The 12820-nt window shown below is 37.7% G+C and overlaps 1 pseudogene; it reads left to right on the top strand.

Moving 5' to 3' along the window:
- The first annotated feature begins 211 nt into the window (after positions 1-211).
- LOC118842576 lies at positions 212-882 on the top strand (annotated as a pseudogene).
- The last annotated feature ends 11938 nt before the right edge of the window (positions 883-12820 follow it).

Below are 12820 nucleotides of genomic sequence, written 5' to 3'. Positions count from 1 at the left end.
AATTACATGGAGTGCCGAGCGGCCGGACACCCCCTGATGGTGGTTGCGGCGACAGCGGCGGTGGCGGTGGAGGCGGCGGCGACGACGGCTTTGGGACGGTGACAGAGAGCGCGAGCCCGGCGACCCATCTCTCCCCTACTCCCCATGCTGTGCGCCCCCTGACACTGCCCCAACCCCGGCCCCAACCCCGACCTCGACCCCCTCCGGGACGATGGTGAAGTATTTCCTGAGGCAGAGCGTGCTCTGCCGCTCCTGGGACCAAGTGTTTGCTGCCTTAATGGCAGCGTTACCCCAACCCCTGCAGCAAACATGTGCTGACGGAGGACATCGTGCACCTGGAGGTGACTCCCAATCGGAAGCTGCTGTCCAGGAGGCTTCTAACGAAGACCAACCGCATGGCCCGCTGGGCGGAGCGCTTCTTTCCTGCTAATGTAGCTCACTCGGTGTAGTCTCGAGGACTCTATCGTGGACCCACAGAACCAGACCATGACCACTTTCACTTGGAACATCAACCATGCCCGGCTGATGGTGGTGGAGGAAAGATGTGTTTACTGTGTGAACCCTGAAAACAGTGGCTGGACTGAAATCCGACGGGAGGCCTGGGTCTTTCTTCTCCAGTCTGTTCGGGGTCTCCAGAGTTGCGCAGGAGTTGGGCCTAGCTAGATTCAAAAGTAACGTGACCAAGACCATCAAAGGCTTTGAGTACATCCTGGCCAAGCTGCAAGGTGAAGCTCTTCTAAGACACTTGTTGAAAGAGCTAAGGAAGCAACTGAGAAGGCGAAGGAAACCACTCTGGCAGCTATCGAGAAGGCCAAGGACCTGGCCAGCAAGGCCGCCACTAAGAAGCAGCAGCAGCAGCAGCAACAGCAACACTATGTTTAAAGAAGTCATCCTACTGCTTCCCCTGCAACAAGAGGCCCTGCTGCCCTCCCAGATCACCAGTACCCAAGGCTGAGAGCCTCTTGGCAAGACTTAGCATTGGGCCTGGAGCCCCAGCCCCTGAGACCATCAATGTAATGCGACCCCACAGAAAATCCAGCTCTCCTCCCATTACCTGCCTTGTGTCCGAGTTGTAATTTATCATTTAAAATCAGTTTTCAGTGCACAAAAAAAGAAATTACGTGGAAGAATTTTACTTATAAAGAAGGGGAGGTGACAGTTCGTGATGATTGCTCTCCATTTTCCTAGTAAAGTGTGTTGTGAGATGTTTGAGGAAAGATTAGAAGTTTTCCTCAGTCTGTGGGGAATAGCAAGACTATCAATTAAGCAAGAATAAAATTTATCCTTGCTACAGAGAGGACACAGTTGAGACAAAATAACATAAATTTGTAGTAGGATCCATTTGATCTGGTATTCAAGCAAAACCTAGATGGCCACCAATGAAGGGCAAGCTGGAAAGAGCACAAAACTTTGTGTGAATATTCAGAAAATAGAAGTTCAAGTGGGAGAGTTAATGCTGTCTAGAAAAAAAAAAGCTTCTGGTCAAGCTACTTATGTTCAGCAATCAATGGGCCTTAGTTTTCTAATCTCCAAAATTAAAGACAATTCATTTTCATTTGTTTTGTTCTTGTTTTTCTTTCCCTTAATATTTTTTGTCATTGTGTATTTTTTCTTGTTTCTGCTTGTTTCACTTTGTATCAATTTATATAAATACCATGAATTTCTGTTTTGATTTTATTCATTTCTTCCAGCTCAGTGATGTTGTATCATACACATGTACCACAACTTGTTCATTCATTCCCTGTTCTGTGAGCATCTCCCTTCCTTTTTAGTATTTTTCTTCTACAAGAAGTGATGCTATAAATATTTTGGTATTCAAGGGACCTTTTTATTATTGTCTTTCTTCATTGGTTTGCGGTAATCCCTGGCCTCTGTTGCATGCAAATTCACCACATATTACCTAGATCAAAGCCCACCAACCTACTTCTTACTCATATTCTTGCCACGCCACTATCCACTACCTTCCATAACCTAAACTTTTCAACTCTAGCTTTGTACACAGTAACCAAATCAATATTATCATTCCTAGGAAAGACATGCCAATCAATTGCCCCAGGATTCCAATTACTTTCTCTGTTCAAATGTCTCCTCACTGTTGGCTACCTCTTCTTGCATTGTTATTTCCCACTATTTGATGGCAGAAATTATCTTGTCTATTGGTATTTGTATTTCTATCACTCAGAACAAGGTATGGCACATAGTAAGCTCTCAATAAATGATTTTTCATTCACTAATTTTTCAGAAAAATAGTACAGTGCTTACTAGAATAATTGCACCAGTGTTTTAGCATTCTTCTTTTTTTAAACCCCTACAATTTTGACTATTCTCTGATTATGCTATCTTTGAAATTTGTCTAGATGTAAATTGAAAATTGAGTTTTATTCATTTTAATTTTTCTTAATATTATTGATGTAAAACAATCTTTCATAATTTCATTATTTTCATTCAAAACCCAGAAAGTTCTACTTTGAAGATGTATGTATGTATGTATGCATGTATATATGTGTGTATGTGTGTAAACATATACATGTATGTATATATGTACGTCTATGTGTATAAGTGTAATGTATATGTGTGTATATACATACACATATATACATACATATATATATCTCCTTTGACTATTTCCTTATTGACGAATGGATTTTTCTCTTACACATTTCTGTTAGTGAGCTATGTACCTGCATTTAATACCCTTTTATAGATATTCTCAGCCTAGCTGCATTAATTTTGCTCTACTTAAAGGTAACACTTGTCGTTATCATACAATTGAGTTTATCTCCTTAATTTTTTGTAATTACCTCTATCTCTTGTTTGAATAACAATTCAAACTCCTAGCTATAACCCTTGATATTCGTTTCCTGTACTCCTTTTGCATTTATTATGGTATATTTTACAAGTGGTTTATCTAAACCTAATTTCTGCCAGATTGCTCCTGGTCCACAAAATTCTCTCTCTCCCTCTCTCTCTCTCTCTCTCTCTCTCTCTCTCTCTCTCTCTCCACACACTTATGTTTATTGTTCCTTGGGTTATTCAGTTCACCTAAAATCTAACTATTCATTGCCTAGTCTAATTCAATAATCTACTTTTCTATTTTCATCTCAGTTGATAAATAAATTTGCTAACTATAAATTTAGCTTATGACTACCAGAAGCCCTTTGATATTTTTTACTTCGTATCTGAAATGTTCATAATTTCTGAATCTTCTCTATATTTCCCTCTATTTTCCAAAAATTTTGCAATTCACCTTTCCTTTCCTTATATGATTTCTTCCTTTACAATCTGGTTGACAAAATTCATCCCTCTTTGTGCTTTCTGCTGATGCTCTCCCTACTCCCATGCCCATACTAGTAAATTCACTGCCCTCTTGCCAGGACTGATGACATACTAACCCAGATCAACTACTTGAAAGAGAATTATGCTTATCATTGAGACCATAGCATAGTCTAAACATTATTTATGTGCCAATTTAAATAGTGATAGAAACAAGTTTGTTCAGGAGCCCCTCTGTGAAATTCCACAAGTTTCCTTTCCTTTTTTTTCTTTCATTTTTTTCAGAGAATGTTTTTAAGTCAATTTAGCATTTCTGAAATATAAGGGAAGGATTAAAATGATTCCAGGGTGGGAAGAAAGCAAATTCAACACTGAATTAATTAGATCATATGACTTTCTAAGAGAATAGCTTCTTAGATGGTTCAGAATTCTGCAAGAGTTAGAATTGAAAATTTGAGAAAGGATATTTTGTAAGTAGTTTAATGTATGCATATGTATGTATGTACGCAGATACAAATATAATATACATAAATACACACATAAAAATATACATACATATATGTATAACCTTTATTTTCAGATTGCCTGTGAAGAAAAATTCCCGATAATTTTATGGAAGTTTAACCTTCTTTTGCCTAACACTTCTGTCCTGAAACCTGTGAAAATCTCTCAGCTGGACAGACCAATATTCTTGTACCAATTCTATATTATTGGAAATACAGAAAAATAAATATTATTTTTAAAAATGAATTAAAATGTACAAGATATATTTCAAAACAGACCAATCCAGAAAGCTAAAATTTCTAGTCAGTCAATAGACCATCAAGAGCATTTCTCGTTGTAATTTTGTATTTCTGGATGAAATGATATTTCGTCCTGGGAGCCTTTGTGAACAGCTCTCATGTAGTTTGAAGCTTGCTTGCTCTCCCATCCTTTTCATGGGTAGCCCTCCCTGATGTGATTGTTTGCCACGCTTCACTGTGTTTGGTTCTCTGCTGGCACAGTCTTCTTGTCTGCCTCTCCTAACTTTTAAGCTAATCTTTTTTTTTCTCCTAGTATGTCCTCTTCTGCCATCAGGAGAACCTACAATTTTCATTGGTAACCTGGACATTAGTGCTACCTGGTCATTTGTCAGAGTTTATAGCTCCAGTATAAATGCCCTGCAGTTAAGGCTGTTTTAGTAAGACAGAAAGTTATCCCAGCTTAGGACCCCACAGATTTACATACCATCTCCTTATAGGAACCAATATTGCTAACTAGTTTTACAATTATGGTAATTGAAATCTCCTTATGACCCCAGTGTTTTTCTTACCACTTACATTGTGATTGAGTATCCCTCTCATGCACTGGGCAAAATAAGGATTTTCTTTTTTAACTTTCATTAGGCTTTTATGAAGTAGAAGAAATAACTTGGTATAAAGGGAATCATGCTGAATTTCAAGTCAGATGACCTGGGTTCAAATCTCAAAGCAATTTATTAGCTATGTGAACATAGAAACATTACCTCCCCAATCAGGGCCTCCTTGTCCTCATAGATAAGATGAGGCTGTGTTGATTATCTGAGCTCTGACTTCCAGTTGGAAATATTATGATTTTTTTTTCATTACTCAAATCACCTAGAGCCCTCAATGACAGGTATCATTTACCCAATTTTATCCCAAGTAAAGTGAGTTCTTATTGCTTCCTGATATACGCATACCCTGGAGGCCTAAATTCAATTCTTTTAAGTGAGCTAGCAGAGGAAGGTCAAAACTGAGAAGTTTTGCACAAGTTAGTAATTGGGTTATGAGTGGGTAAGATTGTATATGTATATACATTCTCTTTGTTTAAAAAATAGATAGATTGACATCTTGGCATTACATGCCTTTTATTCAATTTTAGTGGAGTTGGGATTTCTTTGGATATATAACCCAGTGCCTTTTAATGTAGGTCACGTAGAAAGGGATACATATTACGTGAACTCTAGACTTACCGTCCCACTTTACACTCATGATTCTGGACCAAAGATTGGGGGTTTTCTAGTATTTTCCCCCATGAGGCCCTGTCTGGTGTTTTCTTCATTGATTAACATAACCTCCCCTTCAGCTAAACTTCAGGGAAATTTTCTCACAATGACACATGGTGTCTCTGGGGAAAGTGGTCTGAAGCTTAGGAAATGCATGTGATAAAGGGATAATTCATAGTTTCAATTTTCTGGAACATTTTTTTTCCTCTTGTGAAAAAAAAAACACTGCTAACATCTATAAAGCACTTACTATGTGCTAGGCATTGTGCTAAATGCTTTGTAATTATTATCTCATTTGATCCTCACAACTGGGAAGTGTTATTGTCATCCCCATTTTATAGATAAGGAAACTGAGGCAAACAGAGGCCAGGGTCACTCAGCTAAGAAGTATCTGAGGTCAAATTTGAACTTAGGTCTTTCTGACTCCAAACTTATCATTCTGTCTGCTGTGCCACCTAGCTTAAGTTCCTGTTAAATGTGTGTAACTCTCTACCGAGCTCCAAGAGTCAATTCCTTTGTAGAATCATAAAGCTAGATTTCCTTACTATATAACTTTGTTTTCAGCTCTTGATGCAGAAACTCTATTAGCAATCACTATTATGGAAATATTGTTTTGGAAGCTGAAGACAAGGCTAAACCATCTAACCTTTTGAAGTTTACATAGTCCTTCATCAGTCAGGGATGGGGATGTGGGGAGGAGAGAGACCCTCTCGTACTCAAAATACTTGCCTCTGGAGGGCTTTACTGAAGCTTGGCTGCTATCAGAATGTTAGATACCAGATTGCCTGGTATTTTATCCAAGCATCAGAGGATGTGACTAATTCTTTTCAACCAACCATGCAATATTTCCTTTGTGGTGTCAACTGTTTTCATTCAATCAGCATTTTGTTTTAAAAAATGATTGATTGATTGAATAAAGGCCATTTAATTATTTTCTTCAACTTGCTTACACCTGTGTTTAAATTTGCAACTTAAAGAGGTATTCTTACTTAATAAATTGTCAAGGCGAAGAGCATCTTTTAAGGTATGTTAATTGGGGCTAATGGACAAGATACACCCCTCTTTAAATTAGATAGCAGGAGCAGTGGCTGTTCAGACAATCACCATCTTGGTAAATGAAATATACAGGAGTAGGCAAGCTCTGTAGTCATCTCTACTCATTCCTACAAGCCACACATAAATAAATACTGGCATGCTAACAGCTTATATTCCTACAATATTTTGGTGTTTACAAAGTAATCTATCCAAACCAACATACTGAGGTAGGAAATTCACTTTTACATTTTGCAAATGAAAAGATTGGAATCCAAAGATGTGAAGAAGGATCAGAAGGTAAAAGGATCTGAAAAAGTGATTTTGTTTTTTTTAATGTATTACATGATCTTTTTTCTCTGATTACAATTTTTTTAATTTCTTTTTTTACTTATTTAATTTATTGAATATATTTAATTTTCAGCATTGATTTTCACAAGAGTTTGAATTACAAATTTTCTCCCCATTTCTACCCTCCCACCCACTCCAAGATGGCATATATTCTGGTTGCTCTGTTCCCCAGTCAGCCCTCCCTTCTTTCACCCCACTCTCCTCCCATTCCCCTTTCCCTTACTTTCTTGTAGGGTATGATGAATTTCTATGCCCCATTGGCTGTGTATCTTATTTCCTAGTTGCATGCAGAAACTTTTGTTTTGAACATCTGTTTTAAAACTTTGAGTTCCAAATTCTCTCCCCTAGTCCCTCCCCACTCACCCTCCCTAGGAAGGCAAGCAATTCAACACAGGCTACATGCATATCATTATGCAAAACCCTTCCACAATACCCATGTTGCGAAAGGCTAAATATATTTTGCTTCTTCCTATCCTGTCCCTCTTCATGCAGTTTTCTCCCTTGACTCTGTCCCTTTTTGAAAGTGTTTGCTTTTGAGTACCTGCTACCCCTATCTTCCCTCCTTTCTATTGTCCCCCCTTTTTTGTCTTCTTCCTCCTTCTTTCCTGTGGGGTAAGATAACCAATTGAGTAAGTATGTTATTCCCTCCTCAGGCCAAATCTGATGAGAGCAAGATTCACTCATTCCCCCTCACCTGTCCCTTCTTCCCTTCCAACAGAACTGCTTTATCTTGCCACTTTTATGTGAGTTAATTTACCCCATGCTATTTCTCCCTTTCTCCCTCTCTCAATATATTCCACTCCCATCCCTTAATTTGATTTTAATTTTTTAGATATCATCCCTTCATATTCAACTTACCCTCTGCCTTCTGTCTATATGTGTGTGTATGTATATTTCCAATTTTTTAGTTATCATCCCTTCATATTCAACTCACCCTCTGCCCTCTGTCTATATATATACATATACATATATATATATATATATATATATATATATATATATATATATATGTGTGTGTGTGTGTGTGTGTGTGTGTGTGTGTATGTATGTATGTATATATATTCCCTTCAGCTACCCTAATACTGAGGTCTCATGAATCATACACATCGTCTTTCCATGTAGGAATATAAACAAAAGAGTTCAACTTTAGTAAGTCCCTTGTGATTTCTCTTTCTCATTTTCCTTTATATGCTTCTCTTAATTCTTGTGTTTGAAAGTCAAATTTTCTATTCAGGTCTGGTCCTTTCATTGAGAAAGCTTGAAAGTCCTCTATTTTGTTGAAAATCCATATTTTGCCTTGGAACATTCTACTCAGTTTTGCTGGGTGGGTGATTCTTGATTTTAATCCTAGCTCCATTGACCTCCAGAATATCAAATTCCAAGCCTTTTGATCCCTTAGTGTAGAAGCTGCTAGGTCTTGTGTTATTCTGATTGTGAATCCACAACATTCAAATTGTTTCTTTCTGGCTGCCTGCAGTATTTTCTCCTTGAACTGGGAGCTCTGGAATTTGGCAACAATATTCCTAAGAGCTTTATTTTTGGGACCTTTTTCCAGAGGTGATCACTGGATTCTTTCAATTTCTATTTTACCCTCTGGATCTAGAATATCAGGGCAGTTCTCCTTGATAGTTTCTTGAAAGATGATGTCTATGCTCTTTTTTTGATCATGGCTTTCAAGTAGTCCAATAATTTTAAAATTCTCTCTCCTGGATCTATTTTCCAGATCAGTGGTGTTTCCAATGAGATATTTCACATTGTCTTCCATTTTTTCATTCCTTTGTTTCTATTTTATAATATCTTGATTTCTCATAAAATCACTAGCTTCCACTGGCTCCATTCTAATTTTTAAGGTAGTATTTTCTTCAGTGGTCTTTTGGACCTCTTTTTCCATTTGGCTAATTCTGCCTTTCAAGATATTCTTCTCCTCATTGGCTTTTTGGAGCTCTTTTGCCATTTGTGTTAGTCTATTTTTTAAGGTGTTGTTTTCTTCAGTATTTTTTTGGGTCTCCTTTAGCAATTCATTGACTTGTTTTTCATAGTTTTCTCGCATGCTTCTCATTTCTCTTCCCAATTTTTCCTCTACTTCTCTAACTTGCTTTTCCAATGCTTTTTGAGCTCTTCCATGGCCTGAGACCAGTTCATGTTTTCCTTGGAGGCTTTTGATATAGGCTCTTTTACTTTGTTGACTTCTTCTGGCTGTATGTTTTGGTCTTCTTTGTCATCAAAGAAAGATTCCAAAGTGTGAGTCTGAATCTGAGTGCATTTTCGCTGCCTGGCTATGTTCCCAGCCAACTTGACCTTGAGTTTTTCATTGGGATATGACTGCTTGTAGAGTAGAGAGTACTTTGCTCCAAGCTTGAGGGGATGCACTGTTTTTTTCAGAGCTATTTCTATACAACCAGCTCTGCCACACCAGTGCTCCTCCTCCTCCAAGAACCACCAACCAGGACTGCAACTCAGATCTTAAGCAGGCTCTCCACTGATGCTCTGATGCAACACTTAATCCCTCCCACCAGGTGGGCCTGGAGCTGGAAGCAACTACAGTTGTTATTCTGTAGCTGCACTACCCCCACCTCCCCCAAGGTGGTGGGTGAACTGCACACTCCTTTCACTCTGTCCCCAGCAGCTTTTCCCACTCACCTTCTCTGTTGTCTTTGGTGTTTGTGGGTTGATAATTCTGTTAATTGCCACAGCTCACTGATTTAGGGTGCTAGGGCCTGTTCTGCAGGGCTCCTGGTCTGGTTGGTCCAGGCGTGGCTCAAGCTGGGCTCTGCTCCACTCTGCTCCCAGTTCCATAGACCTACCCAGCCACTATCCAGGCTGTCCTGGCCTGGAGCCCTGCTTGCCTCTCCTATTTTGTGGGTTCTGCAGTTCTAGAATTTGTTCAGAATTTTTTATAGGTTTTTGGAGGGACCTGGGAGGTGGAGCTCATTCAAGTCCCTGCTTTCCAGCCAGTATCTTGGCTCCACCCCCTGAAAAAGTGATTGTGAATCTCATTTTTCCCGCTGTTTGAGAGATCTTAGGGAAATCACCTGATGTCTCTTGCCCTAGTTTTCTTAATCTATAAAATGGCAGAGTTTAACAAGTTGATCTGTAAAGTCTCAAGAACAGCAAGCTCTCCAGTCTCCAGATCTAGGAACTTTTCTGAAAGAAAAGCAAGCTGTAGCTAAAATTAGCACAGTTTTTTTCCTTAGATTATTCATTCATTCAGTTCCCACTCAACAGAAGCATTAAGGAAATTACCATTCAGCTCAAAATTACTATGACTAATTTATTAGTTAAGTACTATCCAGATGTATTTGCCAAGCTGATACTGATATGATTAAGCTTCATGTGAGTTATATTTTGATTTTTACTCCCAGGAACTGAATACAGTTTGCCTAAGGAAAATGTTTGGTCAAGGTTAGTAGGTCAAATGAAATTTGCTATTCAAAAGAAGAGTGATGTCACTCATACTTCCCTACTTCTCCCTGTGTCTATTATTGGTGAATTTTTTTGGAAGAAAATCATCATCAGCTGTCTAGATGATCTCTATGACAGATTCCAGTTACAATATACTATGTGTCTATAATACTGCATCAGCATCTCTTGGTTAGCACTTCTAAGCATGATTTGAGCACAGGAGAAAAATAGATGTTTTAGAATTATTAGTGCAATGTATTCTTATTTTAAGAGTTTCATGATAAATTATAAGCAGACATTCTCTTAAAGGAAAAAAAAATAAATTTCAAATTTAACACATAATATGTGCTGGATGTGAGGAACTCTAGTCCAGTCTTCTCTCCTACTTTTCAAAAACACTTAGTATTATGCTCTCCACATTGGTACTACCTCATTACCAAACCTGTTTTAAAAAGGAGGCCCTTCTCATTGCTAAGTCTAAACTCCCTTGCATAGATGTTTGGTCCTATCCCCTACCATAACTTTTTTCAGATTGACCATACAATCCTACCCTCACTCTCAAGTTTTTTTTTTTTTTTTGTGTCCATATCTAGTGCATTTCATTTCTGCCTAAAATATCTACAAGCCTTAAAAATCTTCCCTTGATCTTAACTTAAGCTAAATTTGTCAAACACTGGGCTCAGAGGCTACCCCCACATTCCCCTGTTGGGCAACTGGATTAAAATGTTGTTGGGAGGGGTAACTTGGTGGCGCAGTGAGTAAAGCACTGGCCCTGGAGTCAGGAGGACCTGAGTTTAAATCCAGCCTCAGACTCTTGATACCAGTACTAGCTGTGTGACCTTTGGGACATCACTTATCCCCAAATGCCCCACCAAAAAAATGTAATTCATAAATACTTAATGAACTAAAAATCCAATTAAACATAGATAATACAGCATTTTAAATGCAAATCAATATGGGGCCAAAAGGAGTTCTTATGTACAGATTATTGTTCCTGGTTTCCATTTGAGTGTGTTGTTACTGCCAGCTGCTGTCCTATTTCTATCCTTTCTTTGAACACCAAAGTACCAAGTACAAAGCACCAAGGGGAAATGCACCAATAAAATCAATAAAGGGCAGGTATACTCTCATTGCCTATACTCAGTTCATTCGCTGCTCAACTCTTTTTCAAAATCTGCTTTCAAATCACATCACTCAATAAATGCTATTTTACTTAAAATCACCAATGACATTTTAAAAAAATAATTTTATTAGTGCTTTCCATTTCTTACATCACAACAGTACCCATTGGCTTCCTTCTTCCCTTCCAAGAGAGCCATACCATATAACAAATAGTATTTTTTTTTAAGATAGAGGGGAACAAGAAAATTCAGCACAACTGATTTGATACATTAAGAAATTACTAAAAACTTGTGCCCTCTCTAATACCTGCGCATCTCCTATCTACACAAAGTGGAAGGTTGCAGGAATCTTCTCACATCCCCTCATTCAAGTCCCACTTGTTCTTTATAATTTGGTTACATTTACTTTTGATATTTTGATGATACATTCTTTCCATTTACGTTGTTGTAGTCACCATGAACATCATTTTCTTGACTTCTACTTTACTCTGTATCAGTTCATGTAGATTTTTCCATGATTATCTGCATTCATTGTACACATAATTTCTTACAGCAGAGTAGTGTTCCATTATATTCCTGTACCATGACTTATTTAAGCATTTCCCAATTAATAGGCATCTACATTGTTTCTAATAATTAGAAATCATAAGTGCTGCTATAAATATTTTGGAGGAAAAATGAGGACTTTTGTCTTATCAATGACTCCCTTGGAGTATAAGCTCAGTATTGGGCTCTCTGGTTCAAATCATATGAACAGTTTAGTCTTGTTATTTGTATAATTTAAAATTGCTTTTCAAAATGGTCGTATACTTGCATAACAAGATCAATATTATTAGTTCACCTGTCTTCCCTGAACTCCTCCGGAATTGACTGCTGTCTCTTTTTGGTCATTTTTTTTTGCCAATGTGCAATGAAATGAAACCTTGGAGTTATTTTAATTTGTATTTCTCTTATTATGAGTGATTTGGAGCAATTTTTTTCAAATACTTGTAGATACTTTGTAGTTCCTCTTTTGAGAACTGTTTGTTCATATCCTTTGAGCATTTATCTATTCAAGAATGTCCCCACACACACACACTCAAGGGATAAATGTACAAATCCTTATTTGATACAGATATTTTCCCCTGTGGAACCCTTCCATTCCTATCCTAGAAACATTAATGTTACCTTGCAGAAGCTTTTCATTTTCAAGTAGTCAGTTGTGTATTTTATCTCTTTCAATTGCTTCTATCTCTTATTGTGTTAAGAAAACAAGCGCATATCTATATAAACTTATCTATATCTTAGCCATAAGTGTGAGAGATAAATGATCTGTTTCACTCATTTATTATAGTATGATCATGAATATTAAGGTCATGTATTGATGTACAATGGGGAGTGCGCTATAAGGTATTGCTATAACACTAATTTCTGCTGCACTTCTTTCTAGTTTCCCCAGCAGTATTTTTTTTAATTAAATAGGCAGTTTTTCCCTAGGTAACTTATGTTTTCTACTTTTAAAACATGACATTTATGGGTTCTATTGTTTCTGAATCTCCCTTGACTTGTTTGTTTTATGGATCTATGAAGCTATTTTTTAAACTATATGGATCTATGAAGCTATTTTTTAAACTAACACCATATTTTTGATGACTGC

The sequence above is a fragment of the Trichosurus vulpecula genome, chromosome 3 (assembly GCF_011100635.1).
Source record: "Trichosurus vulpecula isolate mTriVul1 chromosome 3, mTriVul1.pri, whole genome shotgun sequence".
NCBI classification, from domain to species: Eukaryota; Metazoa; Chordata; class Mammalia; order Diprotodontia; family Phalangeridae; genus Trichosurus; species Trichosurus vulpecula.
This window is presented reverse-complemented; position numbering and strand designations above follow the sequence as displayed.